Genomic DNA, 6,564 nt, shown 5'->3' with positions numbered 1-6,564 from the left:
CAACAGCAAGGGATTACATAACATTAAACAGGTGTACATAGGTGTACATAACATAAGGCACATTCTGAGGATTTCTGATGTTTTTCAAAAGTATCTATGTCAAGTAATTTGGACTGTTGCTCTTTAACTAATCTCAGCTATTTCTAATTAAAATATCTTAAAAACATCCTAACAATTAACTCGAGAGTCACTAATTTTCTGTCTCTTAACTCGTAGGTTTAAGCATCTAAAATCGGTTTGTAAAGGTGGTTATAAAAGGACTAGGTCAGTGCCGCCGGGATCGCTGGCAGAGGTTGTGCAGCGGCTTCTGTGCTACTCCTGCTGTGAGCATTGCATTGCAAGCTAGAGCCAAGCACACGGGCTGCCATCATGTCGTGTTACAGGTGGTATGGAGGAGAAAGCAGGGCATATGTTGGTAACCTGGGAACTGGTGCTGGTTAAGGAGGGTTAGAAAGGGCATTTAGTTACTATGGGCCCTTAAGAACTGTATGGATTGCCAGAAATCCTCCAGGATTTGCCTTTGTGGAATTTGAAGACCCTAGAGATGCAGAGGATGCCGTTTGAGGATTAGATGGGAAAGTGATTTGTGGTTCTCAAGTGAGAGTTGAATTATCAACAGGCATGCCTTGGAGATCTCGTTTTGATAGACCACCTGCCCATCGTCCCTTTGATCCTAATGATAGACGCTATGAGTGTGGTGAAAGGGGACATTATGCTTGTGACCGTCATTGCTATAGCCAATGAAGGAGAAGCAGGTCATGATCTAGATCACATTTGGATCCAGGGGAAGGAGATACTATGCAGCAGGAGCAGTGGAAGGAGGTCAAGTTCACCATCTCCTCAACAATCAAGGTCTGTGTCTCTTCGTAGATCAATATCAGCTCCACTCAGAAGATCTAGGTCTGGTTCTATAATAGGATTGAAGTACTTCCCATCCTGCCCAGGGTCGAGATCAAGACCCAGGTCTATTTCATGACCAAGAAGCAGCTGATCAAAATCCAGATCTCCATCTCCTGAAAGAAGTCGTTCCCTATCAGGAAGTCTACATAGAAGTGCAAGCCCAGAAAGAATCAACTGAAGTTCTCAAGTTCACCCATTAGGGAAAAGTTATTATGTTTATATTCATTTTAAACAGAAAGACCTCTAACAAGAATAGGGATGGGGGGGAACAAAAATGTGAAAATACCACTTCATAGGGCACAAAAAGGCAAAATTACTTTGTTTATCCTTAGTTGGCAGTCTCTCTGGACTAACCAAAGTTTTCACCATCCTGTACCTGTCTAAATGACCACGAGAGCACCACAGGTTATTGAAGTATGAGGGTACAAAAAAGGTTTAGTGTTTAGATGTGTTACATGCCTGAACCCCAGTATTTGGGAGGCTGAGGCAAAAGAATTAAGAGTTCAAAGCCAGTCTGAGCTATATGATAGGACCTGTCTTAAACATAGTTTTAGTGGGTACTTTTGCTATTCTACAAATACTAAGAATTAGCTTTATGAATTTTCAGGATTGAAACCAGAGCTTTGAATTTCCTAGGTAAGTATTTGACCAACCGAGAGACATCCCCAGCTCCTCCTCCTTTTCGTTCAGTTCAACCCACTGGGGTAGTGCTGCACAAATTCACAGCGGGCCTTCCACCTCATGAAGACTTCTCAGAAGGTGCTCTAACGGTGCGTCTCCTAGGTGATTCCAAATAGAGCCAAACGGATGATGACGATAAACAAAACCCACCGGATTCCACCATAGTAAAACCATGAACCCTAAAAATGTAACATCTTCATTTTGATTTTAAACATTGAAAACAGATTCTTCTCTCATACAATACATCCTAACCATATGTTCCCCCTCCTCGACTTCTCCAAGCTCCCTCCAAGCTCCCTTCTCCCCCCAGATCCACTTCCTCTCCATTTCCCTTCAGAAAAGAGCAGGTCTCCAAGAGACAACATCCAAATAGAACAAGATACATTGGGACAAAGCAGAAGCCCTCATACATAGTCTGGGCAAGGCAAACCAGGAGGAGGAAACGAGTCCCAAGAGCAGGCAAAAGAGTCAGAGGTACTGATTCCCCCACTGTTAGGAGTCCCACAAGAACATCAAGGTAGCAACCCTAATGTGTGCAGAGAATCTGGGGCAGACCCATGCAGGCTGTATGCTTGCTGCTTCAGTCTCTGTGAGCTCTTGTGTGCCCTGCTTAGTTGATTCTGTGGGCCTTGTTCTCCTGGTGTCCTCCATCCCCTCCGACTCCTACCAGCTTTCCTCCTGCTCTTTGTGGGGTTCTTCAAACTCCAGGAGCCCTGGTGGAGATGTCCAATTTAGACATTCTTGGAATATGTCTGATTGTGGGTCTTCACACTCCCTCCCATCTGTTGCTGGAGGAAGCCTCTCTTGATGACTGGGCAAGGCACTAGTCTATAGCTATAGCAGAATATCGTTAGGACTAATTGAATTGAATTTGTTTACTTATTGGTCAGTTGTGTTTGATTCTACTCTACTTCTTGGTGAGATCCAGTCTCAGGTGCCTGGTCATTCCAGGTAGTGTGGGGCATGAGTTCCCTCTTGTGGTGTTAACCTCAAGTTAAACCAGACATTTGTTAGTCCACCACCCAGCAGATCTTGCTGGCAGGATAGATGTTGGTCAGAGGTTCAGCGGCTGGGTTGGTGTCCAGGTTTATCTTTCCATATCCTGCAGAGCACCTTCCCACGCCAAAGAGACTAGAACATAGGGGTGAGGGCTCCATGAAGGCACCGGCTCGACCTCTGTACATTCACTGAGCTGTGTGGATATTGTCCTTGGCAGTGGGGTCCCGCTGTCAGTTTTCAGAGAGCAACTGTCCTAGCATCCATCTGGGTTGTTTAGGAATCCCCTCCAGACCTCCTAGGCCAACAACTCAAACAAAGGCAACCGAGTCCCACCCCTGGGAGCCTTGCCTCACTACAGAAGATGGGCAGCTCAGACTCCATATCCTCCATTATTAGGAGTCCTCTCTAGGGACTCCTTCATAAATTCCAGGAAGATTCCACATGACTCTCCAAATGACCTCCAATTCCAGCTGTCCCCCCAGTACCCTCTCCCTCCATTCCCTGCTTCTCACCTGATCCCTACCACTCCCATCCCCACCCACCCCAGTCTATCCTCAGAATGTATTATATTTCTCCTTCTCAGGGAGATCCATGTGTTTCCCCTAGAGCCCTCCTTGTTGCTTAGCCTATCAGGGTCTCTGCCTTGTAGCTTCCTTACCATTTACCTAACAGCTTATATCCACTTAAAAGTGAATATATTCTATATTTTTCTTTCTGTGTTACCTAATGTGATTTTAGGTGCAAAGTTTATGATGCCTTTTAAAAACAACAACAACAACAACAAATGCAGCTGAGTAACTGTAAATTTCCTCGTTTTCGTTCTTTATCCATTCTTCTGTTGAGGTGCATGTAGGTTTTTTCCGGCTTCTGGCTATTATGAATAAAGCTGCTACAAACATAGTTGAACAAGTGTCCCTGTGGTAGGATGGAGCATCCTTTAGGTGTATGACCAAGAGTGGTCTTGACCATATTGATTTCCATAGTGACTGTGCAAGTTTGCACTTTCCCCAGCAATGGGAGAGGACTTCCCTTTGCTCCACATCCTCCCCAGCAGGAGTACAAGTGACAACTTGTGTTATTGATCTTAGCCATTCCGACAGATGTAAGATAGGATTTCAAGCTAGTTTTGATTTGCATTTCCCTGATGCCTAAGAATATTGAACATTTCTTTATGTATTTCTCAGTCATTTAATCGATTCCTTTATTGAGATTTCTCTGTTTAGATCTGTACCTCATATTTTAATTGGATTATTTGGGTTTTTTTGATATCTAGTTTCTTGAGTTTTTAAATATATATTTTTAGATGTTAGACTTCTATCAGATACGAGGTTGGTAAAAAAAATCTCTCCCCATTTTTTAGACTGTTACTTTGTTCAGTTGATGGTATCCTTTGTCTTATAGAGGTTATTCAGTTTCATGAGATCCCATTTATTAATTGTTGACCTTAGTGCCTATGCTATGGGTGTTGTGTTCAGAAAGTTACCTTCTGTGCTACTACATTCAAGGCTGTTGCCCATGTTTGCTTCTATCAGATTCAGTGTGTCCAGTTTTATGTTGAGAATTTTGATCCACTTGGATTTGAGTTTTGTACAGAGGGATAAATATGGATCTGTTTGCATTCTTTTACATGCAGACATCTAATTTAACCAGCACCATTTGTTGAAAATGCTTTCTTTTTTCCAGTGTGCATTTCTGGCTTCTCTTAAAAAAAAAATCAGGTGTCCATATATGTGTGGATTTTTGTCTGGGTCGTCAATTAAATTCTGTTGATCAGTATGTGAGGGCAAATATTTGAGTTAAATTATAGTAATGTTTCTTTCACAAACTTGTGAGTCTCTCTGATCAGGGCATAGATGTTAAGAGTTGAAATGACATTTTGGTGAGTTTTTTCCCTTTGATATGAGTGTGAAGTGTCCTTCCCCATCTCTTTTAATTAATTTTGGTTTAGAGTTTTATTAGTTATTTTAGAATTTTGTTTAGCTATTAACCCGGCAGCACCAGCTTGCTCGGAAAATCTTTTTCCAACTATTTACCATGTGGTAATGCCTATTATTGATATTGAGGTGTGGTTCTTATATGTAGCAGGGAGACGGATCCTGCCTTTGCATCCATCCCGTGAGCCTGTGCCTTTTTACTGGGGAATTGAGAGCATTGATAGTGAAAGATATCAATGACCAATGATTGTTAATTCATGTTATTTTGTTGTTGGTGGTGATGTTGTATGTTTCTCTTCTTTTGGCTTCAAAGTGTGAGATATTTCCTGTTTTGTCACTGGTGTAGTTAACCTCTTTTTTTTAAACGTTTTTTCTTTTAGCACCTTCTATAGGGCTGTAAGACTACATGTTTGACTTTATTGTGGGATCTCTTATTTCTCTATCTATGGTGATTGAAAACTTTGCTGGGTATAGTTATCTGAACTGGCATTTTTGGTTTCTTACAGGTCTGTAAGACATCTATCCATGCTCTTCTGACTTTTAGAGTCTCCACTGAGAAGTCAGGTGTAATAGGTCTGCCTTCATATGTTATTTGATCTTTTTCTCTTACTTCTTTTAATATTGTTTCTTTGTGCTGTATGTTTCGTGTTTTGATTATTATGTGTTGAGGGGACTTTCTTTTCTGGTCCAATCTATTCGGTGTTCTGTAAGCTTCTTGTTCCTTTATATGTATCTCCTTTAGGTTAGGACAATTTTCTTTTATTGTTTTGTGGAAAATATTTTCTGGGCCTCTTAGCTGGGCTTCTTCCTATAATCCTATTATTCTTAGGTTTGGTCTTTTAATACTGTTCCAGATTTCCTGGATGTTTTCTGTCAGGAGTTACTTAGATTTAACGTTTTCTTTGACCATTGTATTTATTTCTTCTATTGTCAGTGCCTGAGAGTCTCTCTTCCATCTTTTTGGAGTGTTGGGAATGTCTTCCTCATGCTGGACCTTTGAAACACACCCAATGGCTTATGCTAATGAAATGCCTCAGAACAAAGACTGGTCTTAAACCACGTGGCTAGTGCTTTCTATTCAGCTTTTCTGGAGGGTAGGCACATCAGAGATGGAGTCACACTGTTAGTGATTCGACTAATTGGGCCCATAATGAGCTGTCAGTAAAAGCTAGACACCCTAAAGCTTGGATGAACTTCCTTGTTTGGCACACTCTGTGTTGTGTATGAATAGAGGAACAGCGACTTTGCTTTGAGATATTTTCTTACCTAACCCTGTGTCTGCTTCTGATATGACCCTTTCTGTTCTAATGAAGCTGTGATTACTGCTCCACTGAGACGACTCACTGAGGACCTGCTGCCGAGCCTGATGACCTGAGTCTGGTCTCTTAGAGTACACATGGCACAAAAATGCCACTTCGGAAATTGTTCTCTCATCTTCATCTGTGTGCCATGGTTACACTCCCACACATGCTCGCATGCACGCGCACACACACACACACACACACACACACACACACACACACACACACCCAAGCACTCATGAACCACATACATAAAGACTAATTAAAGCAAATGCTGCACTTCTAAACTTCTAAGTATAGCACTTTTCTGAACTCTGTGAGTTACAATGAATTGTCAAGCCTAAGGGTGAGGAAGGAAGTTTGTGAAGAGAACTTAGCCACTCAGGACCCTTCCACTGCATGGAGCTACGCATGCCCCTCTCCAAACAAAGCAACCAGTCACTTGACCCCAACAACTCTAATAGTAAGACAGGCTGATTCCATGACAGGCTTCAAATTGGCAGTTAAGGAGGTGGGCCCTGAAATTTCTGTTTCCAAGAACTGGGCAATTCCAGGCAAGCCCAGGCAAGTCAGAACAACAACAGCAACAACAACAACAACAACAACAATACACCCAGATTCCAGGAAGCCAGTCAGAAGCTGCCCTGTCACCTGGCCTGAGGCAAGGACAATGGGTCAGCAGCAGTTTCCAGACTTCCCCAGCAACAGTTCCTGATAGCAACATGTCCTGATAATGGTATGTCCGTAGA

At 42.4% G+C, this 6,564-nt stretch overlaps 1 pseudogene; it reads left to right on the top strand.

Moving 5' to 3' along the window:
- The first annotated feature begins 369 nt into the window (after positions 1-369).
- Positions 370-1,078, top strand: LOC116895554 (annotated as a pseudogene).
- Positions 1,079-6,564: the final 5,486 nt, after the last annotated feature.

This window comes from Rattus rattus, chromosome 3 (genome assembly GCF_011064425.1).
Source record: "Rattus rattus isolate New Zealand chromosome 3, Rrattus_CSIRO_v1, whole genome shotgun sequence".
NCBI lineage: Eukaryota > Metazoa > Chordata > Mammalia > Rodentia > Muridae > Rattus > Rattus rattus.
This window is presented reverse-complemented; position numbering and strand designations above follow the sequence as displayed.